This window comes from Tupaia chinensis, unplaced genomic scaffold (genome assembly GCF_000334495.1).
Source record: "Tupaia chinensis unplaced genomic scaffold, TupChi_1.0 Scaffold144529_1, whole genome shotgun sequence".
In the NCBI taxonomy this organism is placed as follows: Eukaryota; Metazoa; Chordata; class Mammalia; order Scandentia; family Tupaiidae; genus Tupaia; species Tupaia belangeri.
This window is the reverse complement of record NW_006204388.1, coordinates 3,749,257-3,776,070: the sequence shown is the minus strand read 5'-3', so window position 1 is coordinate 3,776,070 and position 26,814 is coordinate 3,749,257. Positions and strand designations below refer to the sequence as shown.

At 43.2% G+C, this 26,814-nt stretch overlaps 1 protein-coding gene across 2 annotated transcripts in view; it reads right to left on the bottom strand.

Annotated features, from left to right (window-relative positions):
• Nucleotides 1–22,423, bottom strand: part of GNG12 (G protein subunit gamma 12) — a 132,080-nt gene extending 109,657 nt beyond the window's left edge. Inside the window, exons 1-2 of one of the 2 annotated variants that reach the window (XM_027767735.1) lie at nt 22,318–22,422; nt 21,623–21,700 (exon numbers count right to left, since the gene is read on the bottom strand). The gene's annotated coding sequence lies outside the window, so the exon portion shown is untranslated. Of the gene's footprint in view, nt 1–21,622; nt 21,701–22,317 lie in introns of both variants that reach the window. The other variant, XM_027767736.1, reaches the window with a different exon arrangement.
• Nucleotides 22,424–26,814: the final 4,391 nt, after the last annotated feature.

The following is a 26,814-nucleotide window of genomic DNA, read 5'->3' as shown; positions in this document are numbered from 1 at the left end:
ACTAAAAAAAAAAAAAAAAAAAAAAGCCAATTTCAAAAAGGCTACATTCCAACTATATGAGGACTTTGAAAATTTCATGGAAAAATAGAAGTACAAATTTACTTTAATGCAAATTTTTAAAGTTCATGAATAGTTTCTCCATAATACATACTGTCCGTTAACTTTCTGAAAGCCTCTTATATTTGACATCCTGCTATGAAGACAGTGAAAATACAAGTGGTTTATATAGGATATGGGGAATAGAGGAGGAACAGGCAGATGACAGAACATTTTTAGGACCTGAAATTATTTTGAATGATACTACAAGAGAAGATACATGTCACTGAACGATGTCAAAACCCATAAAATGTACACCACCATGAGCAAACTCTAATGTAAACTACAGGCTTTGGGTGATGATGTCCAATGTTATCAAATGTATCATTGATTGTATCAAATGTACCACTCGAGTGTGGGCCACGAATAGTGAAGGAGATTGTGCATGCGTGGGACAGTGGGTACATGGAAACTCTCTGTACATTCTGTTCACTTCTGCTGTGAATCTAAAACCACTCTAAAAATAGTTTATTAATTAAAACTAAAAAAGACAGACAGGTAGGTAGGTAGGTAGGTAGAAAGATGACATTGATCTACAAGCCATTCCGTCTGACAGCAATGCTTGCTTTACATTCGGATTTACAAACCCCTTCCAATAAATTCTGCCTCTCCCTTCCCCACCTTGGACCATAGTTCAGGCACCACTGGTCTGCAAGAAAAGCAAGCAACACTCTGAATATAAAAAGTGTTTGGCTTTTCCCAGATCTGGTTCAAATTCTAGTTCTGTGATGAATAATAATACGGTAACAGGTGATTTATTACGATTCTCACCATGACTCAATTTTCTCCTTTATAAAATGGGGATAGAGATACTTTAAAAGATTTTAGCTTCAAATGAGACATCTAATATGGCACTGGGCACACAAAGGTAGTTAGTATTATCAGTTTTATTTGCTAGAGTTAGTGGTTCAGTTTTCAGAGTGTGGTCCCTGGACCAGCAGCATCCACGTCACCTGGAAACAGCTCAGAAATGGAAATGTTCAAGCTGCAACTCAAGACAAACTGAATCTTCCAACAGGTTGTATGTTAACAGTCCTCTCAGTGATTCAGACACTCACTAAACTTGAAAACCACTGCTGCAGAGAAGTGGTTTTTAACCTTTTTCTTTATAAGCAGAGGAACCCCTCTTCAAAAACAATCTTATTCAGAAGGTTGATTTGTGAAACATGAACTGGAAATGTCTCTGATTGGACTGAGTAGAGAGAGCTGACAAGCGTTCACTTAGGTTCCACCTTAGTCCCTGAAGCCATCCCCAAGGGACCTCTGGTATAGAGAAGAGCACTCTTTACCGTAGTTTGCCAACTTTTGGTGGCATCAGTGAAAGAATGAAAAGACTTAACACAACATCGAACCATCCAACCATAATTACAAGGCAAACCCTCGTGCCATAAAATAAAGTATTTCCTGGGGTTTCTAGGGGCATCCACAGCTAAGCCACTATGCCCTGGGCCACCCTCCATCACTGCACTAAAGGCCCCACTCAGCTATCTCATATGCTTCAGCAAACTTCAGAAGAGTCGATCTCACTATCACCTTTAGCCACAGCTTGATGTTACACTGCGTGCTATCCAGAGCATGTAGTATCCAACTCACACCAGGTCAGAAGACTTACTATGCCTTGAACAAAATTCGGTGGCGACACTCCTGAAGGTGGTTGAAGCTCACCGGTGAGCTGTGGACATGCCAGTTGAGATTCACCATCAAGGATAAAGTTTGAAAACCACTGATGCAGAGGCTACGACCAAGGGAACCATCATGAGTGGGCTGTTATCTACTGACAGTGTCAAGTATTCAAAATGGGACCTACACAGGCCAACAACAAGTAAACAAGCAAAAGAAAGAAAATCAAAGTGGAAAGTTGTCAGGAGAGGGGATCGGCTCTGGTTTCTCAGATGAAACAGCCAATTGTGGAGTGACAGGCTAGGGAATGCCTAGTTAAGCAATACTGTGATGAAAACTAGCACCCACTGATAAAAATCTGCGGTCTTTCATCAGTACCATGCCACCTAACTCATATTTCATATGGGCTATGAGTTATTATCATCTCCATCCTGACAACGCAATCACCTTGACACAGTAAGCTCATCTGACTGCAGCATCTTAGACAAAGGAAAACCCATCCACAACTCGTATCAAAACCAAAAATACCAGACCAGCTCAAGTATACAGCAGCAGCATGCTTGCTGCATAAGCAGAGCTGGGTCTAGAAGTAAGATGCTTGGTTTGGTACCTGGGTCAGCCTGCACAGTTGGGAAAGCTGGTGGTTAGGAGAGATCATGGCCTGAGACTCTACTGTGTATCTCTTTCTCTCATTAAAAAAAAAAAGTAAACTTGGGACCAGTAGATAGTGCAGCAGTTACATCATAGGACTCCCACATGGCTGACTACAGTTCGAATCCCAGACCCGGCAGCTTGAAACTCATGCTGGGTGCATGTGCATGCATGCCCAGAATCCTGAGAGAAGAATGGAGGAGAAAAGATTGCATGCGGCCATCCTCCCTGGGGGGTGATTTCTCACTTCCTATCTCTCTGTATCTCTGTTGAGCACACACATTCTATAGCAAAAGTCTCTCTTAAAAAATAAAAAAAGAAACTTAAAAAAATAAAAAATATTATTAGATACAAATACTATTTAAAGAAAAACAATACAGCTTGCAAAGGGAGTTGCTTTCTCTGCTCTCACTGACTTCCTCATTTGAGCTTCTCGCAACATGTCTGACAGAAAAGCAGAACAGGTGTTAACTTCAGCTGACAGATGAGGAAACTGAGGCATAGGCGGGCTAAGTGCCCAGCTAAAGGTCATCCTGATGATCAGTGGAGGTGGCTGAGAGAGAGATCAAGTCCACTTTTCTCATTTCACTGAGCAGCCGCCTTCCTAGCAGACAGGGGCAGGGAGGAGGTGCCTGGTGCAGGTACACAAGACAGCTGCACCTGAGCCACTGGAAAAGAAAGCCTTACCTGCTGAGAATGAGGTAGGAGATAAGGACAAGGAAAAGAAAGCCTTACCTGCTGAGAATGAGGACAGGTGTTTTTCTCCTCCTCAGTGTCTCTAAACATGGGCTGTCCAAAATGGTAGCCATCAGCCACATGTGTCTATATTAATTTAGGTTTAATAATAAGTAATTCAACCAAAAATCCAACCTCTCAGGTACATGAATCACTTTTCAAATGCTTAGGAGTCACAAGAAGCTGGTGGTTACCAAGCCCATGCCTTTTCACCACAGCAGGACATTTTGCACAGAGTGATTCCAAAGTCCACACTTTATGACAAGGATGGGACTGTTGAACTGGTGCAGCAATCAGGAGTCCTTGACTGCCACTGATTAGCTATGGAAACTCAGGCAAATTTCTGGGCCTCCGTTCCTCACCTGTACCAAGAAGTTGGACTCCACAATGACAATGGCCCCCTTCAGCTGTCACATCCCATAATTCTGTACCTAGAACTCAAGATGGCAGACTCTTGGCTCTACCCCTTCTCGCTGTCAGGACTTCCATGCTGGCCCGTTGATCACATTAGATCAAAAGAACACGGCGCTTGGACTTCCTATTTGCTGTAGAAATGCAGTCACTAAAAATGAATTACATAGCATGAAGGGCTAACATGAGAAATAGCCATGAGAATAATCCCTTTAAATATTCACCAGGAAACACTGCAGAAGATACTGAAGAAACTGTCAGCAGTGTCCCTCCCATAAGGCCCTATCCCATAAGACCCTATATAATAAATCTGTTGCAGTTTAGGGCCATGAAAAAAGTGTCCTGATAGGTATCCTCTCATCACAGAAGGAAAACTACAGCCTATAATGATTTTAAGCATCAGTTAATACCGAAGCACAGGAGACCCTTTTCCACGGCAACTAGAAGAACGATGTCTCATGTACAGAGCTTTGGATCTTTTCTGCGGTTCTGTCTCTACCCCACGGAACATACATCTTCAGCAGAAGCCAGGTCTAATGCTTCTTGGAAGTAGAGCTAAAATAAGAAGATGTCTGAAAAATTAAACAGTTCAGTGATCTTCCCACTCTACCATGATGTAGAAATACAAATTTGGAGTACCCAGAAAATGAAAACCATGAAGTCAAAGCACTGTGCTGACCCGGAATACGGATCCAGGACGCTGAACCGGAATACGGATCCAGGAAGGATCTGCAGAAGGCTGAACTGTGGCAACGTTTTGTTTTGTTTTGTTTCTTTTTTTTCCCCCTGTAATGTGCTACAGGGCAGTGTAGCTAGCTGGAGAGACAAAGGGAAAGGAAGAAAACACCCTCCGGGGGGATGGCCATGGTGCAGTCTCTTTTCCATTTTACTAAGGATTTGGGGCATGCATGCACACACGTGCACTGTTTTCTTTCCTTTTTTAGGTGTTTGCCTAGGGCATAGGTTTGCTCACTTGAGAGAGACAGAGAGAGGAAAGTGACAAATCACCCCCAAGAGAGGATGGCCATACCTCAATCCCTCCTCCTTGGGGATTTTGGCCACACAAACACATGCGCCCCACGTGATTTTTAAGCCACCAGGTCCAAGACTTGAACTGTGAAGTCAGTCATGTGGGTTTTCTTTTTTTTCCCCCTGTAATGTGCTACAGGGCAGTGTAGCTAGCTGGAGAGACAAAGGGAAAGGAAGAAAACACCCTCCGGGGGGATGGCCATGGTGCAGTCTCTTTTCCATTTTACTAAGGATTTGGGGCATGCATGCACACACGTGCACTGTTTTCTTTCCTTTTTTAGGTGTTTGCCTAGGGCATAGGTTTGCTCACTTGAGAGAGACAGAGAGAGGAAAGTGACAAATCACCCCCAAGAGAGGATGGCCATACCTCAATCCCTCCTCCTTGGGGATTTTGGCCACACAAACACATGCGCCCCACGTGATTTTTAAGCCACCAGGTCCAAGACTTGAACTGTGAAGTCAGTCATGTGGGTTCCAGCTGCCTTAACCACCACACCACGGGCTGGTCCATCTGTGACAACTTCTGAATTCTCTCACTATCCCCATTCTATCCCTATTACTTCCATCAGTTCCTCCAATTAAATTAGTTAAGCTCCAGTTAATCAAAGTAATAATGACAAGCATGTGAGTGTCTAGGCTGCTCCTTGGCACAGTTGTAAGCACTTTATATATATTAACTCACACCTCACACCAGACCCAGGAGAACGGTACCATTATCATCTCCGTTTTCCTGGAAAGGACACTGAGGCACTGCAAGGTTAAACGACTCGCTGGAGTCAGTTAGCAAGTGGCAGAGCTGGGATTTAAATCCTGCCAGTCCAGCTTCCGCACTGGGTCACTACATGGGTCCTTTTAAATTTGGACAAAGAACATTTTCTCACCTTATAAAATATGAATTAAAAACATGTTAGAAAACATTACAGGAGCACACAAGCAAAACAAAACGAACAAAATAAAACATGCTTGCTTAGCAAACAGCTTCCAAATTTGTCCCCTAGCACGCCTTCCAGACTGCGAGCCCTGAGCCCTTACTGTTTAGAAATTCTGGAGAATGCCAACTCTTGAACTGTCCAACACTTCTCAACGTGTACTCTAAACTTCCTTAGCGCTGTCTTTGGTGAAATAATCAAAAAGCCTGCATAACAGTATAACAATCAACTAAAGGTATATTAATCAACAAAACTGTTCCTACCTATTACAACTCCTTATTTAACCAGGGCGGGTCACGAATAATAAAAAGACAATTGAGCTGGGAACTGATCATTCCAGTCTTTGCAGCTGTTATGAGTCAGTTTAAAAATGAATTTGCATGAATGATTGCCGGGCTTTTCATAAACATGGTACCTGCCAGGAAACACTTTCTCCTTCCTGGACTTGCTGTGCTCCTGAAGATGAGGACTCCATTAAGCCTCAGGTTTTACAATGCTTTATATGCTTTTATATTTTATGTGCTTATCATGACTATCTTCTGGAGACAATAAAAGAAAACAAGTGTTTTAAAGGTACTAGACAATTCATACTTTCTGAAGTGTGTCTTTTATTTCAGTCCAGGGAGGATGGGATGAACAGTCAAACAAGGTACAGGTTAGAATTATGGCTTTGCTCCTCAGGAGCTCTGCAACCGTGGGCAAATTACTGAACCTCTCTGACCTGTAGTTCTCTCTTTCATAAACTAAACTAATTAAACCATCTTTATGGCATTACAATGCCTAGTCAAGAGTAGATACCCACAAAAAAGCTACCTCCCTCTCCTTCCCATAACAAAGGGAGTAAAGTATTATATAGCTTTAAAATCCAGTTGCACTTTCAAGATTTTGGTTTTTATTTTTATTCAGTTTATGACCATAAAAGTTCCCAAAGGCTACCACTTTCAGGTGCTTCTCGAAAATGTTACCATACAAAAGGCTTCTAGCTCTCAAGAGGGAATGGGGAAATATAAGTGGATCAAAAATTCAATCAAACAGGGACCAGCAGTCAGCATAATGGCTATGTCGTTGGACTCCCATGTAGTCAACCGCGGTTTGCGTCCTGGACTGGGTGGCTTAAAACTCACACCAGACGTGTGTGCGTGCATGCCCAAGATCCCAAGAGGAGAATGGAGGAGGAGGGATTGCGGCGTGGTCATTCCCCCAGGGGGGGTGATTTCTCACTTTCTGTCTGTCTGTCTCTGTCTGTTTGGCAAGCGCATGCGCCCTATAGCGAAAACCTCTCAAAAAAAAAAAAAAATTTCAATCAAACACAACCTCTCTTTGAAATACAGCAGGTGGTATAATGGTTAAGGCACTGGACTTCCACATGGCCAATTATAGTTCGAGTTCCAGAACCAGCAGCTTGAAACTCATACTGGGCATGTGTGCATGTGTGCGTGCCCAAAATACCAAGAGGAGAAAGGAGAGAAGGGATTGCAGGATGGCTATTCCCCCAGGGGATGATTTCTTGCTTTCTGTCTCTCTCTGTCTCTCCAGTGAGCGCACACACCCTGTAGTAAAAATCTCTAAAAAAAAAAAAAAAATTTTTTTTTAAATTACAACTGTATTTGTATCCAGCAAAACAGCCACACATGGTTTCTATGACAATGAATGTTACAAGTTGCCTTTCTCATGATTTTTCATTTATGAAATCCTTGATTAAAATATTGGGTTGTTGGAAAAGTCATGACATGTTTTTCTACGCAAAAATATGTTGTGACTTTTTCAACAACCCAGTGAAATTATACTTCTGGGCTTAAAACAGAAATCCATGTTGACCATTAAAGCATTTCTAGTCAAAATCCAAGAGTCTATATAATGTAAGCCCCTCAAAAACAAAAAATAACAAATGTGGTCCTGAGTAACGCTTATGTCCCAGAACCCCAAGATGAAGCTTCTCAAGAAAACTGCCCACCCAGTGTGACCTGTACCAGAGCAGAGCCCAGCCCCGGTCGCTCCTCCCACTGTGGGCCTTGTCCAGAGTCGAGCGTTCTTACACTGGGCATCACTGCATCAAAGTGGGAAAGGGGACCGTCTTCCATCAAGGACATTCTTTTTTACTTTTACTTAACAGGACATACCACGAATTTGTGCATAAGTAGAAAGAGTCCTTTTTGTTTTGTTTTCTTTAGATTTTTGCCATAGGGCACATGCACTGGAAAGAGACAGAGAGAAAAAAAACGTGGAAAACCATGCCCCAAGGGAGGATGGCCACACTGCAATCCCGTCTCTTCCATTCTCTTCTCAGGATTTTGGGCACAAACCTTTTGGGTGTAGTTACACATGCCTGGCATGTTTTTTAAGCCACTGGATCAGGGACTCAAACCGCAGAACTGGCTATGTGGGATCCAGTGCCTTAACCACCCAGTCACAAATAGATTATTTGCCCCATGGTAGGGCTGAGTGTACTTTGAGGAAGAGGCTCTGTGGGCTGACACGAAGATCTGTACTCAAAGGCTACTCCCAGACCCCATTTCTGGGTGAGGAAAATGAGCCAGAATCCATAAGACTCTATACCAGTAAAGTCCCAAGGTCCCCTCATCTCAATTACCCACCCTGCAGTCTCAAAGTCAGGTCCAGCATCAAAAAGCCCACTATGCCAGGGCTCCCACCCTGAGTGTGTGCAGACACAACCTGGAAGCTTTGCAGAAGACTTCTGGTCTGGGTATGTCCAGAGCTTAGTGATACTCAAAATCTCACCCCAGCTGATCCTAATATGCAGTCAAGTTTCTGAACACTGCCCTGGCCACTTCTGTCTCCAAGGAGGCTGGTAGGTCCTATTCTCTTTGAGAATGTGTTTTCTAGTCTACCAAGGAAAAAGGAAAGGATAAGATAATGGACAAAGTCATAAATTTTAAACTTTTCTCAAGTTAGGAAGGTTCGAGGTCAGAGTACTTGCTGTCAATTTATCCTTTTGCTCTGCCAACATAATAAAGATTACTAACCAGGCTAAGTGGTTAGGGTCCAGCACAGATGGCTGAGCAGAGGGCAAAGCATACCCCTTTCCTTGAGGGGGAACAAGAACTATATCAAGGCTTTGATGGAGGGAGAAAGAAGTCTAAGAAACAGACTCACTGCCCTCTGGATATCCTTACCAGAGCCTTCACAACTTTCTAACGCCCTGATTTCCACTCAGGCTCCTCCTCAACTCATCCAGCCCTCCAGACTTAGCTACAAATTACTCACTTTGAGGTGCAGTGAATAATCTGTAATCCTCCCACCTCCCTCCATTCTCCTGCCTCCAGCTCAGGCCAGCTGGCCCTTCTGCCCCCACCTCCACCCCAGGTTTCTAGGTGGGCCCTCACTGCTCAGGGTGTGACCCATAAATACCAGTGGGGCAGCTGTGAAACGGGTGGGGAGGGAGGGTGTGTCCCAAAGCCTTGCTCCTGCTCACTCAGCCATCCAGGTATAGGCAGGGCCAGGCGATAAGAGTTTCTGAGTCTGGCCAGCACCCATACAACTCCCTAGCTTACAAGATAGACTTGACAGGACAGCATGAAACAGGGAAACAAAAACTGTGGAGTTTTAATCCTACCTCTGCCATTTGCCAACTCCATGATCTTGGGTAAGTAATAGAAGCTTTCTAGAAAGAGCTTTAGTTTCCCCATCTGGGAAGAGGAGATTCATGTTTGACCAGACTCCTCACAAAGCTTTTTGAAAAGTGCTCAAGGATAATTTAATACAATACAAATTCTCTAAATACTTATTAAATCTTTTATGTGCTGGACAATGCCCCTCACTAGCAATTTAAGAATGAAAAGATGCCATCAAGTTTAAGAGGTACAATGCATTGTGGAGGAGAGAGAGAACATGGCAATGCACATACTTCAATGTAATCTTAGGATGCTGGTTGAACAGCAAGCTACTGGAACCTCAGGCAAGGTGGAATTTAAGTCAGAGACAGGAATATAGGAAAGAGCAAAAAGGTAATTGCAAGAATAACATCAGCTAATATTTATGGAAATTTGTACGTCAGGTCCTCTTCTAAGCACATTATAACACAATCTTGCGTGAGCCTCAGAACTACCTTGGGAGGCAGTAGGTAGGTACTGGGATCCTCATTTTCTAGATGGAAAAAGCTGAAATTCAGAGCGGCAGCCACTTACAGTTTTATGGCTAAGGAGTAGCAGACCTGGGCTTTGGCTGTGAGCTTGAGCTCAAACCTGAATCACGTCTTTTTTTGTTTGTTTGTTTTTTTAATTAAGTTTACTTATTCCTTTCTTTCATGAGCAAGAGACCAGGGATGGGGAGGGCACCTCCAACAAGGTCTTCATGCTGCAATCCACCCTCAGCTTCAGCCAGTCCCACATCACGGGCAAATGTGCTCCTGGTGTGTTTAGGGCAATCTCCCACTGTGGACCGGGAGACTTCCTTCCCCTGTGGGCCAACCTTGCAAAATGCTACACTGCAGATGTAGCACTGCCCAACCCCAAGACCTGGATCTTAATCTCGATACATTGCTTCTACCTCAACTGTGAAAACATCCCTGACTTCTACCTCTCTGCCCGAGCCAAAGCAAGGCCAGGCACGGTCGTCTTCTGCACGTCCATACTTCTGTGTTCACCCAGCCGTTTGACACACCTATCGTATTGCCATTATCTGTGTCTGTCTCCCCTCTTAATTTAATTTATCTTATCCTTTCCTTTTTCCTTGGTAGACTAGAAAACACATTCTCAAAGAGAATAGGACCTACCAGCCTCCTTAAGGCAGAGCTGAAAGACCTAGTAAACAGCTGATGTTTAACAGTTTTTTTTTTTTTCTTCAAAGATGAATGAAAGAATGAAATTAGGCTATGTTTCTAGAGACAGGCAAAAACTCACTATGGCGTTTGAGAGTAACTTTCTCAAAAGTAGAAGCAGCACCTTATTCATCCTTATGTCCTCAGAGTTTTATTACAGGTGCTTCATAAATACGTAATAAACTCTACACAGAGGAAACTGTGTGAAAAAATCCAGAGAGATTTAAGGCTTCACAGCCAGTGAGCCTGGGTTACCGGCCAGTGCGAGTCACACAGAGGGTGTATGAGAACACAGAAGTGCTGCTCAAACGGTGCATGGGGAAGACCAGGTTTTTTTTTTTTTTCTATTCATTATGGACCAAGACTTTTGTAAACTACAATAAAAATGAACTGCTAAAAATTGGACAAAATGCAAGTCCAGCTTATTAGACTTAACATATAAAATGACTGTCAGATTGCTAAAAGAAAAATGCACTAGTTATATTTGCGGGCCGCCGACACCTATCTAGTTGCAGGTTGTTCAGAGTTCTGTCCATGCGCTACACTGTGTAGTTTTTTTACCTGTGGAGTAGGGAAGGGCAGACGTGGAGAGCGGAAGAGGGGAGCTCGCTCAGATCAGGCTGTGAAGGAGAGGCACAGGGCAATATTCAGTGCGGGTTTTTCATATCAGGCTCTGTCCTGAGCGCTCTGTACCTGTCAACTCATGGAAATTTCACATCTCTCTGAGGTCGGTGCTATTCTCACCCCATTAGAAACAGGGAAACTGAGAGACCAAGTAGTTAAAAATGTTTCCAACAGTACCTTCCCCATGGCGAAGTGGTTAAGTGAGCCAGATTCCATATGGCAAGCCAAGGTTCAAATTTTGGCCCAGTAATCTAAAAAATATAACAGGGCCAAAATCCCAACAGGATGGAGAAATGGAAAAGAAAGCACTGGGGATGATCACATCCCCTTTCCCTCTCTCTCTCTCTCTAGTAAGCATATAAGCCCTCCGGGGGGATCTTTTCCAAGGTTCTGGAGCTGCTAAGAAGCACAGTCAGACCTTCAATCTGGGTATTCTTAACTACTAGGAAGTGATAGATGCTTCCAGCCAATCCATTCAGACCTGTGTTTTAGAGAAACCGCTCTGGTGGCAACAGGAGTGCAGATGTCAGTTGGGAAGCCATAGTAATAATCCAGGTGAAGCAGTGGGGGTAGGGAAGAGCCAACAGGAGCGATGTTTAGGAAGTGGACATGGTTGGCTTGGTCAGGGAAAGGGGTGGCTGAGCTACAGAGTGGTGAAGAGGAGGGAGGCATTCTGGATGACTCAGGGATCTAGAGTTCGGCAATAGGAATGGATGGAGATGACTTGAACTGACTTTGAGAAAGTAGGGAAAAAAAGCAGGTTTTGAAGACAAGATGATGAGATCAGTTTTCAACAACTACCTGAATTTCAAAAGCCTCAGATAAGACCATCTGCAGTTATGTGTGGAGAAAATTCCAGACACTATGATCTTTGAGTATTTACTGGATTCAGGTAGTTACTGTTTTGAGCCCCATTTTGCTAAACCATATCCTGCCTCTTCTCCTTTTCTCTGGTTACATTTAAAATAGTTGACAAAGCTTAGGGCTCCCCAACCCTAAACTTTCCTCCATTTGAAAATAACACAGTGCCTACCCAGCATACCAACTATATTCTCTACCCACTAGAGCTTATCTGTGAACAAAAAGCAGGTTTCTCTGTGAGGTCTTGTTTACAATTTCACTAAATTCAGACTCTCTCTAATGGCCTGTGTGATCTGGCCCCTGCCTAGTTCTCCAAACTCATTTCCTACCATCCACGAATTCTGTGTTCTTTATGTTCTACCCAGGGACCTTCTGGTGTTCTAATGCACCAAGCTCATTCCTAGCTCAAGACTTTTGCATTGGCTGTACTCTTTACCTGGAATGTTCTCTTCCCAGATCAACCTGGCTGCCTCCTCTTCGTTATTCAGCTCTCTGCTCAAATGTCACCTAGCAGAGTGCTCTTTCCTGGCCTCTTTCACTAAGGCAGTCACCTCCCAACCTCAGTCCACCTCTGACTGCTTTAATCCCAATTTGTTGCCTTCACAGTACTTATCTCTAACTAAACTGACCTTGTTAGAGTGGCTTTGCTTAAGGAATTTTGCATATCTTACTCAAAACTGTATCCCTACAGAGTAGACAATTAATAAATAGTTGTGAAATGAAACAGATCATTTTGGTGATTATTAAAAACTGAAGAAAGGATGAAAAGATGGGGCCTTTGTCCACAGAACTAAACAATTGAGAACTAAAGAATACCCAAGTACAAGAGAGAGTTACCACAAGGTAACATCTCCTGTGCTATGTCCGTTGCCCCTGCAGCAGGCCACCCCTTCCAGCACACCTGGTGGAGATCTCTCCCACTGCACTTTTCATCTGGTGCCACCAGGGACTGTGACACAGCCAACACAGCACCATGAAAAGAGCATAGAAGAGTCAGACACACCAGGATCAAAGCAGGATGCTACTGCCCTCAGCACAGCACTCTCTGAATCTGCTCCCCACAGTCCCCAACTTCAGAGGTTGCTGCAAGCAGTGAGGAGGTGCACAGGCTCCTGGCACATTATACCCTCTCAATTAGGACTTGACAAATGCACTTAACCACACAAATAACTTCAACTGAGATTAAAGGTGATGGATATTATGTGACCACTATAATCACACTGTCAATTATAATTATAACGATTAACACCAGAGCCTTTTACTGTTATGAAGGCTAGTGCTTTATATCTAGTGGGTCGTCGGGAAAGTCATGGTGTTTTTTTTATGTTTTCTATGCAAAAATGTGTCATGACTTTCCTGACAGCACAATACATCAGTAAATCTTTTATTCCTAAGCCAAAGATAACATCTCACCAGTTTGAAGAAGTGTATCTTGTTCATACAGGTATTAGGATGATTCTATGTGGTAGACAGAAAGCCCCTCCAAAGATGTTCCTGTCCTAATCCCTAGAACTTGTGGGTATGCTACATTACATGGTAAAAGGAATTTTTGCATTATATTATTAAGGTTATAGACCTTAATATAGGAGAAATATCATATAAGTGGGCCCAGTCTAATAAACCTAAGCAAATTAGCTCTTAAAAGCAGAAAATTTTCTCTGGCTACAGGCAGAGAGATGGAGCAAAAAGAAACAACAGAGAAATTCTAAGCATGAGAGGATTTGTCATGCCATTGCTGACACTGAGCTATAGGGACCAAGGGCAAAGACCAAAGAGAGATCTTTAAAAATTGAGGGTGGGGGACCAGCAGATGAAATAATGGTTATGTTGCTGGTGTCCCACATGGCCAACCACGGTTCAAGTCCCAGACCCGGCACTTGAAACTCACACTGGGTCCCTGTACCTGCATGCCCCAGATCCCAAGGGGAGTATGGAGGAAAAGGGACTGCAGTGTGGCCATGGAGGGTGATTTCTCCCTGTTTCTTTTTGTTTCTCTTTATATGTGCCCTATAGCAAAAATCTCTCTTAAAAAATAAATAAATAAATAAATAAAAAAGCTTAAAAGAAAAGATTAAGGGTGGGGGCCAGTACTGGATTCCTACATGGTTGACCATGATTCAAGTCCTGGACCAGGTGGTTTGAAAATCATGCTGGGCAGAAGTGTATGCAAGTCCCAAGTTCCAGGAAGAGAATGGAGAATAAGGGATTGCAGTGTAGCCAACCCTCTTGGGGAGAGGAGGGGAGTGATTTCTCACCTTCCTTCTCACTGCCACTCTCTGGTGAACATACAAACCCTATGGCTAAAACCTCAAAAACAAAAAAAGAAATTTTAAATAATAAAAACTGAGGGTAGTGATGCGCTCAGAGACAGCAAAGAAATGGAGCCCTCCATCTGCAACTGCAAGGAACTGGATTCTGCCAACAACCTGAGTGAGCTTGGAAATGGATTTTTCCCTGAGCCTCCAGTTCAGCTGGCCAACACCTTGATTTGGGCCTTGAAAAGATCAAAGGAAAGAAACCAGCTGACCTAACCTTTGACCCACAGAAATGTGAGAGGACACTGCTGTGTTGTGTGAACCTGGTACCTCTGCCGTGATTGTAATAGCAGTCATAAAAAAATACACTCTCACAGCTGACACAGGTGAGTTTGATAAGCAGTATTTTCTTTCTTAGGGGCACACAGAATACTGGCACATGTCATAATCCATGGCATGTTAGACGTACTGAAATATGGTATCATCTCTCGTTTCCAAATGGGCAAAAAGAAGCTCTCAGAAGTCAGGTGAATTATCCAGGTGACTCGGACTGCAAACTTGAGCAGTAAATCTTTTATTCCTAAGCCAAAGATAGTATCTCACCAGTTTGAAGAAGTGTATCTTGTTCATACTGGTATTAGGATGACTCTACAAGGTAGACAGAAAGCCCGTCCAAAGATGTTCCTGTCCTAATCCCTAGAACTTGTGGGTATGCTATATTACATGGCAAAAGGAATTTTTGCATTATATTATTAGGGTTATAGACCTTAATATAGGAGAAATATCATATAAGTGGGCCCAGTCTAATAAACCTAAGCAAACACGCTGCCAGAGAGCTCCCAAGGACTGCAGTATCCTGCCAAAAGGCCAAGGGATGGGTAGCATGACCTTCCCAGGCCTGTGTCTGACAACAGATCACAAATGCAGTCAACTACAAAGATCCAGCTGGATCCAGAAAGTACCGCCCTCGGTAGCTGAGAAAAGTACCCTTCTAGGCATTGGGAAGAGAATAAAGACCAAGACCAAGACCCTGTCCTCAGGGAGCTGACACTACAGTAGAGGAAATCACTGCTGAAGGAAATCAGTGCTGGAGGTCGAGATGCGTGTCAGAAGACAGCTTCAAACCAACCTTCACAAAATTAATCGCCACATATTCAGGAGCTGGGCAGAAATTGAGCATGGGCCCAAGAAGATAAGATCCTCTCACTGGGCTCTTTCGAGGGCTGCTCACTGCTGGTGTGGGAACTCTGAGAAAGAGACTGTTTTTGTTATTGTTGTTGTGGGTTTGGGGGAGATTTTTTTGTTTTTGTGATGGAGATATAAGCCAACTTTATATGGGACTGCCTCTTACAAATTTCTTTTTCTTCTTTTTTTTTTTTAATAGTAGAAGAGAAATATATATTTTTTTAATTATTCAGGTTAAGGTGTCCTAACCTCCAATGTCCTGTGAGTTCAAAACGTCCTCCTTGGGAACCAGCAGTTAGTGTAATGGCTATGTTGCTGGACTCCCACGTAGTCGACAGCGGTTCGTGTCCCAGACCCGGAGGCTTAAAACTCACGCCGGGCGCGTGTGCGTGCGTGCCCAAGATCCTGAGAGGAGAATGGAGGAGAGGGGATTGCGGCGTGACCATCCCCCCTGGGGGGTGATTTCTCGCTTTCTGTCTCTATGTCTTTCTCTGTCTGTCTGGCGAGCGCACATGCCCTACAGTGAAAATCTCTCCAAAAAAAAAAAAAGTCCTCCTTGTTCTTTTATATATTTTTTTAAATTTTACAATCAATCACTGTATATCATTACAGCATACAAAATGAATTTTCCCATCTAGAATACACTGTATATTGGCTTAATCAAAGATATTACCATACGTATGTTCATCAAAAGATAGCTTTCCATTTTGTGTTTCTTAACTGTTTGGCTTCGTTCTTTTTCTCCTTGATTCCCTTCCTCCCCCCCTCCGCCATTTCCCACCCTCCTCCACACTGTCTCTGCTATCTACACTTGCTCCCCATGCCTTTATACCATCCAGTATTTCCGTTTCTGCCAGAGTGCAGACAAAACCACAGCCATCTTTTCACTAAATCATAATTCCTCTCTCTTTCAATGGAATTCAGTTTTTAAAAGATGAAGTTTAATCTTATATTAAAATAGCATGCCAGGAGCTAACAGAAAGAACACATCAATAAGAAAGATGGTTCTGGGACCAGCAGGTGGCGTGGTGGTTAAGGCGCTGGACACTCCCACATCGCTGGCCACGGTTCAAGTCCTGGACCTGGTGGCTCGCTTTCTCACTTTCTCTCTCTTTCTCTGTCTCTCTCTCTGGTCAAATTAAAATAGATAAATGAATAAATAAAAATTAAATAAAATAATTCTAAAAAAGAATTATTAAAAAAAAAAAGAAAGAAAGATGATTCTATGGAACACCAACCCCATAGCCTGTCGAATCCTGAGCTCTGGCTTGTCTTCTTACATTGTACTTTTACTTTCATCTTCCCTTTCACCTTGGAAATAGAGTGGACAGCTTTCTGATGGTGAAATAAAAGCAAGAACAGGAGCACAATTCAGTGAGTAAACAGAAAAAGAACTGCAGCATGTATAACCTTCTTTCAGGAGATACACGTAAATGGAAAATTCTAGATTTCTTAAAAGATTTTTTTTTGGTAGGAAATGCCACTGGGATTTACATAGTCTCAATCTCTCTCTTTGTTTTTGTTCAAGAGGAAGAAATTCTAGACTAGAAGATCATCTTATCCTGGTTTTGGAGAAGTCCCAGTTTAATAATACCATTAGCTAAAAACTATTTATAATTCAGACATTAGCAACTGGCATAAAACCCTACTTTCCACTTCTCTTGATTTTGCACTGACAATCTGGCAGCCCACTCTATCCTGAGGCCCAAAAGAGACATCACATTCTTAAGTCTGCATTTAAGAAAGTCTGATAGAGATGTATGCAAGAGGAAAGGTAATAAATGCCCACAGAGGATCTTCTGGCCTAGACGATGTGCAGGAAAAGACGTACAAGTGGGCTCCAGGCCTCCGTCTCACTTGTAAATAGGAAAATTTAAACTACTCTAAGTTACAATTTTTCGCCAACTAGACTGGCACAAGTAAAAAGAGCTGACACTCTTTTTGTTGGTGAAGCTATAGGGAACCATGCCATCCAATACATTATTGGGACAAGGACAAAATGACCCACTCCTTCCGGAGAGGGATAGGAGCTCTGTGACTCAGCAGTCCCACTTCTGGGAATCAATCCTTAGGCATACCTGCACAAAAGCAAAATGACTATTACACCTTTATTCATCACAGCACTGTTTATAATAGCCAAAGCCTGGAAATGGCCCAGAGGTCCAGCAGCAGGGCATTGGTTGGATTAACATCCACACAACATCCACGTGACAGAAAACTACTATACCGTTAAAAAGACAGAGGTATACTGACAGAGCGCTGCAGGAGACAATGCACACTTAGAAGAGCAAATCATAGGCCAGAAGGTAGCATGGAGGTTAAGGCACTGAATCTTATATGACCAACTGTGCAGTTCAAGTCATGGACCTCATCACTGGACAATCATGCTAGGCGTGTGCACATATGTACCCAAGATCATGAGAGGAGAAGGGATTGTGGTGTGGCCATCTTCCCTGGGGGTAATTTCTCTCTCTCCCTCTCTCTCTCTCTCTCTCTCTCTCTCTCTCTCTCTGGCAAGCCTCTTTAGTGAGGGCATGAGCCCTATAGCAAAAAAAAAAAAAGTAAGTCACAAAAGAGTATATGAAATACTCCATCTTTTATGAAAGAAGGAGAAAGGATAAAAAAATACTTTAATCTGTATTTATAAGTCACTACTAATAAAGAATATGGGAAAGGTTTGGACGAAGGTAGAATCAGAATGGTATTTTTTAGCATTTACCTTTTTATATGGTTGTAAGGTTTTGAGGGAACCATATAAATATATTACCTAGCTTTTAAAAATGAAGAGGTTGGGGAAGTTATTTTTCCAGGAGTGTAAAGAAGAGAACCAGGCCAGCTTAAACAAAACAAAGCTAAAGAAGAGTTCAGCTCAGGAGAAGAGGCAGCTAAGTTCTCACGTGGAAGTCAGTGAAGTCAGAGAGTGCTCGGTCCAGAGTTCAGGAGCGAGCATAGTGAGTGTGGAGAGGGTGACTTCTGCTGTTCTCTATCACCAGCTGGGTGCGGGTGGCCTGAGCCCCCTGACATTTATTATAGCCATAAGGAAGTCAGAGAACTATAGGTGAATGGGAGGCAGAGGCAGAAATACTGGGGTTACCTCCCAGATGGGATGCCAGGAGCATTTCTTTGCTCTCTGGATTTAGACAGTAATGGCTGCAGCATGGCGCTCATCAAATATTTATGTTAAAAAAGAGGGCAAAGCATGTGCTGGAATAGTCTGCTTAAGTCAACAGAGAAATATTCCTAAAAAGTTGAGATTTCTGGAATTTTGTAAAATCAAATTACACTATAAATACAACAGGTGAGCTTGTTTAAAGAAACTCACCCAATGGCCCAGCTGCAGTGTCTTGCACAGTAAGACACCACTACTCTATAGGCTGAGGCCACTTCAAGGTTCTGGTTTGATTCCTGACCCACTCGTACAGCCAGGCATGGTGGCATATGCCTGTAGTCCCAGCTACTAGGGAGACAGGCGGGAGGATTGTGACAGAGCTAGACCCTGGCAAGAATGGAAAAAAAAAGAAGGGAGGTGGGAAGGAGGGATAGAGGGAGGGAGGCAGGTTGACTGGCCTGCTGGCCTTATGGTCTAGTGGTTAAGAGAGCTAGATCCCATATGGCCAACTACAGTTTAAATCCTGGCCCCAACAGCTTGAAAGACATGCTACGTGCATGTGTGCCAAATCCTGCCAGGATGGAGAAATGGAGAAGGGATTGGGGAGTGACCATACCCACTGGGGAGTGATTTTCCCTTCTCTCTCTGGCACATGCTCCCTCTGGCAAGAAAGAAATGAAAGTGGGGATCAGAGAGAGAGAAAGAAAGAGAGAGGGGTGGGGGGAAGGAAAGGAAAAAGAAGAGGAAAGAAAAAAAAACAAAAAACAAAAAAACCTCTGTAGGGGAATCCTTATTAGGAACTATCTGTTATTTTGGCTTTGGGAATCTCAGTTTGACTGAAGAAGGCCGTACTTAACCAGATTAATGAGATCGGTGTTCATGTTTTCGTACCTTGGCTTTTTCCACAAGGTACAGTCTCGCCAAAAAAACAGCAGAAGGCCAAGGTCCCAAGTACAAACTAGCACCTTCATCCTTAGAACCAATGCCTTGGCAGTTAGAGCCCCCACATATGGTTGATCTCACCTGCTATGCAATGCCTCCCAGGAGAGAAGCCAGGAAGAGGAAGTTAATTCTGACAGTGGGTTTTCTACAGCATTGGCTTAAAAAGGAAAAGCATGTAAGAAGTGCCAGTTGGCACTGAGGGGGACATAGATAAACTCTTCAGTTTTGGTAGTTGTGGTATCCCCATTTCTTACCTTAAAACTAGAAAAGTCTTTTCCTAGAATATTAGCCACTCACAGGTTAAGTTCCAAAGGTTCCTGCAGCCACTGCTGCTTGCATCCTATCCCCAAAAGGAGGGCCCAAGGTCACTAAATAACATTAAGTACCTTTCTATACTTTCAGGATTTTCTACTCCATTCCCTGCATCAGGCAGAATGCAACGTAAGGGGTACAAGGTACACTGGCATGCATTATTAAGCATGACATTAAGCACGTTGTTGGTGTTCAACTAACAGTAAACAGTGCTAACACCCCAAGTGCTAGCCTTTTCCTGTTCCTTAGAAAATGGCAAACTGGGGTCCAGCAGGTGACGTGGTGGTTAAGGTGTTGAACTCCCACATGATGACCATGGTTTGAGTCCTGAACCTAGTTTGCTTTCTCACTTTTCCTTTCTTTCTCTCTTTCTATGTCTCTCTCTAGTGAGCAGATGTACCCTACAGCAAATTTAAAAATAATATTTTTTTTTTTTTAAAGAAAATGATAAACTAATGAGAAACACACCTATACAGGGGTCATGTCCCACTGTAGTGTATTTCCTAGTGACTATGATCTACTTTACTTTCTTGATTTAGGACAAAAAAATAAAATAAAATAACCAACAACACAGGTTCATGTACCTGGTTGGCACACACGACAGAAAACATGCTTTTATTCCTTCATTCCACTGGTACTTATTACCTGCTTCTATGTGCCAGACTTTGCCAGCTCATGACAGTTAGAGGAACTACTGTGGCTGCAGGGGCTTTAAGACAGAGTTGCTGCTAGCCACACTGTGCTTTCATGTGAGTTAAACAAAGCAACTTCTTCAAGTGGACCTAGCTTTGCAGACTTGATAGCATCAGAAAGAAGTATCTTTGTCCTGGCAGAGGAAGTACTATCCCAGAATGCATCTTGTTTTGAGTAGATTTGAATCCCTCAATTGCTTCCTGGTCAGGCACTTTTATGTAGTGAACAACCTATACAACAGTTTAAGGTAGTCCTGTCAAGAGATCCCAACCTTCCATGACAATCTGTCAGAAGAGCCAGTATGACCTTACATACCCATGTGAAGCCCCGTGGTCTGATGCACAGCACAGTCTAGTGATTCCAAAGGCTTCATTCATCTCAGTATAGCTCAGACATCTAGTCTTTGGTCTCAACATCTTTCTACCCTGCCTGAGAGTCTGGATGAATACACCTGGTATGATGGTTTTATCTCAAAAGGTCTTCAGTAAGCCTCAATAAAGCCCAAGGAGCTTTAGGATTTTGATTCCTCTTCCTACCCTTAGATTTAGCTCATGCTGGGATTTAATGGGTTTCAGTTTGAGTCTTCATTTTGGAAGAGGCCTCATCTTTCTCTTCTGCCATATTTCCCAAAAAGAAAAAAGAAAAACAATTGAGGTCACCGCAAGTTCGGCATTAAGTCCAAGGGTCCCAGCGGGGACTAAGGGTATAGCATCCAGTGGTCAAGGACATTGAAGGAAAGCATTAGCAGTTAAATAAAAGCCTGGTTATTCTACATTAGCAAAGTTAAGGTTTTGCTCCCAATGAGCTCACGTGGTTTTGTACACAGCCAGGGTGAGTGCGGAATGACAGCTGATTCAGACCCAACCAAATGAGCAGCTATGATCACACCAACTCAAGTGCAACTGGAGCTTGTACCTCACCCCTTGGTGAACCAAAGTGGAACTTATGTCAATTATGTGACCTTACCTGCAAGGGGAATGGTAGCCTATCCCACAGGAATACACACAGAATAAAAGGCTTTCTGATCTCTTGGCTCCAAACTCTCCCCCTTAAAATCAATGAATATAAAAATGACAGAAGATTCATAGCAACTGATTCATTCACGCAGATCAGAAAAAGAAGTTCTTCTTTTAGCTACTAATCCTCCAGCAGAGCTGAAAGCATCAAAAATCTTAACCGTCTGCAACACTGTAGTTTTTATTATACAGTAATCCTTTGAAATGCAGACCCATTAAAAGAAGACAAAAACCCTCCTTGTCACAGGATGGCAACCAGACATTCACCACTAAGCACTTTTATGATACCTAATAAAGCCTGACATGACAAACCAAACATTTAAGGGACACTAGAAATAATTTTCAAGAGAGACTCAGCAATAAATGCAATCATCCACCTAGAAGTTCCTCCAGTTAAATCTCCTCCGTTCTTTGCCCTGGATCCAAGCTTCCTGTTCACAACTCTCTTGTCACGCCTACGAGAGGGAAAGGGAGAAATCAGGACCTGTAGGTATGAGCTGGTTCTAGAACAGGACTTAGCGGGCTAGTCCCTTCATCTGTACTATGAAGGGCACCTCTTGGAGCCCAGGGATGGGAGGGGCAGGCCTCAAGGTCACTGAGGGATGAAGCCTTGTGTCTTTTTCATGCCTCCTGGGTCTTGGGGGCTACTGTGGAGGCTTCTACTGCTATGGTTTAAAGAGGAGTGAGCCTGAGGGAGAGGCATCCTCTCATTCTTAAAGGGAGCCCTTTCCTTGTGTTTCTCTTCACTTGATAGCTTTCAAATGAAACTGCATCCATAAAGCCCTCTTCACTCTCCCCTCTAGCTAGATATACTTCCATAGGGGCTTTCGGCAGAGCACGTAAGGTGTGTGATGAGAAGTAAGGTGTGTGATGAGAAGTAAGAATGACTCTAGGTCAAATTCTGTTCCTGCACCTTAAACAAGGTGCAGAACCCTGGGGACCTCAGTTTCTTCATCTGGGATGGTATGAGGACTGAGGAAGATGACATATGGAAAGGGCCCAGGAGGGCCGGCCACTTAGCTCATGTCCCACTGGAGTTTGGATCCCAACCCCAGTGGCATAAAAGACACACCTAGAGCATGTGCTTGTATGCCCAAATCCTCACAGGTTGGTGAAATGGCAGGCAAAGTTGACCCACATCCCACTCTGAGGGTTCTTGTTCTCTCTCTCTCTCTCTTGAACAAATATGCCGTCTGGGAAAAAAAGAAAAAAAAATAAGGCCCAGGATATAGAACAGCTCAATAAATGGAGCCACACAATTGTGCTGTAATTATTTTTAATCTATCAAACTGCCATTAAACTTGGCGCACCACTGTCTAAATCATTACTGTCTTCCAGGTGTCTCGTACATGGAGGGTGCTGAATAAATATAGCTCATCAATGCCAGCCTGGATCTGGGAGGTGACAACTTCCATGAAGTCTAGGTTGGTGGTCTTGGTCTATACACAGATCTTCATCACCCACTGGTAGACTTTTCAAACAAGAGAAACCTACAAACTCCTCCAAAGGCCTCCTTTTACAGCTAAACAATTCTCACTGAAAATGTTTTGACATTTAGCTTAAAGACCTTCAACTGCCATGAAAGTTGGTAGTTTTTTTTTTTTTTCCAAACAACAACAAACCCTGCTATTTGTAGCTAATAAACTAGAACTGGTGTTGCATAAGTGTTACACAAATCAATTTTTATATATTATTTATTTATATTTTATATATATATACACACACACACACACACCTCCACCCATAAGATCACTAGGGGAAATAGGGGCTGAAGCAGAGGGAAGGAGCACTGTAATTCCATCACTCATCGTCCCTCATGCATTCCTGATCTTTTTAACAAAGTTTCTAATAAGTACGGAAAATAGAATCGAGACCTAAGAGAATAAATTGATATTGCAATCCATTTCACATTTAAAAGATCCAATGAGGACTGCCTTATTCTCTTACTTTGGAAGTACCATTTGGTAGGGCTTTGTAAATTCGAGATTCTTGGGGAAATGCTGAAATTTCTTCTAGCTGTTACAAAACGACGCATGATCATTATACAACACTGAGAAAATGCCAATAACCTAACGTTAATACTTACTGAGTACAGACTATGTACCAGATGCTATATTTATCTGTACCCTACACAGATAAATTCATTTATTTATTCCTCACATCTCATCAAAGCACTAATTAAGTAATTTGCCCAGTCTACACACCTAGAATAGGAGCCAGGAACCCTTCGTTATGCTATGATGTTCTAGGAGGGAAAAGAATCAATACTGTATTTAATCAAGTCCCCACGGCTTCTGTGTACAATGACATAGGCAAGAAACCATTCATAATACTGTATCCTTTACACTGAACAGTTATTTAAAATTAATTATTATAAACCACTATCGCTGTGTCCCTGTGGAACAATTAGTAAAACCTACACAATCACCTTTGGTATGAGTGAAGCTTCTGGACACCAAGTCTGTGCACCTGATGTGCATTAAGAAAAACAAAACAAAACAAAACAAAAGCTTAAAAGGGCTTGCTTTAAAGATAGAAGCATTTTTCAAATTTCGCAAATTTTAGCAAATGACTCAATGATGTGATGAGTAGGTTTCCTGAACACCCATTCTCACAAAATTTAAAAATAAAACACATAGCACTCAGTCCCAACACTTCTTATGACTTATTTGTTGGCCATGGACATTAGTAAATGCAAAAGTAACTAGATATCCTCAGGCCACGTTTTTTCATACTTTAATTCAAAATCATACTTGATGAAAGACAAATACTGTTTCTGTTCCTGGTTTAATTTCCTACTCGGGGCTAATAAACACAACTACTTGAAACATACATTCTCTTTAAGTTTAAAAGACAATTAATGAAATGTTTCCGACTGCCTGGCTATAAAAACACTACGCAACTGTAACTTTAGCACTAAAGGCCTATTAAAACTATTACTCCTTTAATCATGCTTATGCATACTGCTGTCATAGAAACATCACACACCCACATACGCACACAGATACAAACACCACACAATCAGGTACCTGTTTGGAATTTTTAATTGCCCTGTCTAGCATTTCCAAAAGGCTCAAGCTGCTATTTTGTAAGTTATCCAATAGCCTGTTGCTTGGTCAAGCCAGATAAGTAAAATATCAAATAATTTTCAGTCTAATAAAGTTCAGTCTGTTTTGTAAAGATTGTTTCATACACCTACATAAAAATCCTAGAAACAGAGATCACTATTAACTATTTCACAAATCAGCCTGGAAAAGGTTAAATAACTAAGAATCTCATCTAGGACTGTCTGATACCAAAGCCCTCGCTCCAAACCACTGTTAAAACTGTTTCTCTTCCAAATTAGGGCTCAGAACAATTTATTTGACTTTCACAATCCACCTTGCTAGATTAAGCTTAAGCTGACATAAAACTAAGAGAAAAGAAAAATCACCAAATAAAAATCCAACACAGTAAATGACATAATTCTACATCTGAATATTTTCCTGCTAAAGAGAGATATTCAAGATAAAAATAAAACTAACTTGGTGTTAACTAACCATTTCCTCCAGTTTTTTACTAAGTCCTTTGCTCTCACAGCTTGTCAAACCACCATGTTTTCTAACAAGTGACAACACAAACCCCTTACCACAAATCTACTTGTTAGAGACCTACTCTTTCAAGTAAGATTGAGGCTTTCTACTCAGGAACAATTTTATAATGCCAATTCTCTTCAGTCTCTTGTGAAAAATGGTTTCACATTTCTACACGTCTACACCGATCTAAGTACTATACACCCTGTCTGGAGTTGATACCTAGTAAATCATTGTTAAATACAGCAAAACTGCGACCACATTATTTATAAAGTCTGAAGATGCAGTAGTTCAGCTGTTCAGCCCTTTTCTGGGCTCAAACCAGCACTTTATGGTGCTGGTTAACAGTTAAGGAAGGCAAAGGCGAAGCGACCCAACGTTGATCTGAAAAGTCCTCTTATCACTCCAGTCTCTGTAAAATGTTTGCTTAATTAAAAAATTTCATGCATATGTGTAAAACACATGTTTATTGGAAAAGAGGTTTGCTAATACATATAATTTCATTAAAAAGCAAACACAAAAACTAGCTTCTTTCTTGAAAGGGATTGTTTGGGCAGTAGTAAAATGCAAGCCGGCCTGTCAGTCCAGCTGCCTGCCTTCCTGGTTCTCCTGGGTGAGGGCCTGGTGCTGTGACAATTTCCATGGAGGGCTGAGAAGCCCCAGCAATGGTGCGTTCCAGAAACAGCACAGCCCAACTCCCCGTCTAAAATGGGAACACACAAACACAGATCCTGCCTCTGACAACAACAGAAAGATTCATTATAGACAACCTATTCAGGCAAAGCTACAATCGCCCCAGGAAATATAAACAGTGTCCGCAAAGGCAGCAGGGGGGAGAGGAAATAACTGATGGGAAGGGAGCTAATCATGTGAAGCTGCTCCAACTCCACAAGGTCTAATAAATCCCGGTTTGTTTCCACTCGCAGCAGCCATTAAACGTGCCCTGACACGTGGGCACAGGGGCCCTCCCTCCTAACCCGGGTGTCTGGCTTTTTCCTCCTCTATCTGCTTGTTTGTATACAACCACGCCTGGACAAGATGACCGCAAGATGACAGGCCTTGTCAGTTCCTTTATTCAGAGTTCAGTTGTCCGAAGTTTCACTACACCGCAGCGAGTGTACGAGAAGCACGGCTTCCTGGTCGAAAGTTATGAATGGTTTAAGTCAGGTTTACAAGACGCAGGAGGCGGGGGAAACTGAGCGTCTGGAGATGCTTCTGACAACGTTTACAAATCAGCTTTAATTGATATGCCCTAATTAAAATTTCAAAATAAAAGTAGTCACCCTGATCCAGGAAGTTGTGTTCATACTTAATACTTTTTTTTTTTTAATCACGCAAGTCGATGCCTGAGTCTGGGCCTCCCCCTTACCACCTACAAAATGACAGCTTCTGTCACTCGATCTGCTGGGGTCCCTGGTGGGGTGTCATCTGGGATCCCTGCTCTGCCACCCGCTACTTCCCCGCTGGTCCCCTGGCCCCCAGCGGGACCCAAGGTTGTACTCCGCTGGTGAATCCCGAGAAAGAGGAACAAAGTAGGGAAGAGGGGCGTGGCGTCCTCCTCGCCCCCAGATGCTGGCCTCCCCAAAGCCTGGCACCACCGCTAGCCAGGATTAGGAATCAGGGGGGCTCCCAACAAAGCGCGAGGCGCACGACCGTGGCTGGGAAGGAAGCGAGCGAGCGGGGAGACCTGGCCCTCGCCCCCGCCTAGCCCGGGGGGTCCCCAGCTGCCCGCATCCGCTGGGCGTCGCCCCTCGAGGGCGCACGGGATTCCGCCTCTCGGTCAGCGTCCAGTGCCCTCCTTTCTCCACCCCCTTCTCCGGCGCCCAGTGCCCCGGCCAGTCCCCGCCCTCCGGACACTCTTCCCTCCTTCCTTCCTTCCTTCCTCCGTTCCCTCCCTCCATCTCGCTTCCCAGCACCCGGGACTCGGGCGGCCCCCGAACTCGCCGGCCGCCGGCCCGCGCTGCGCCCAGAGCCCACGAGTCCGAACCACCACCCGT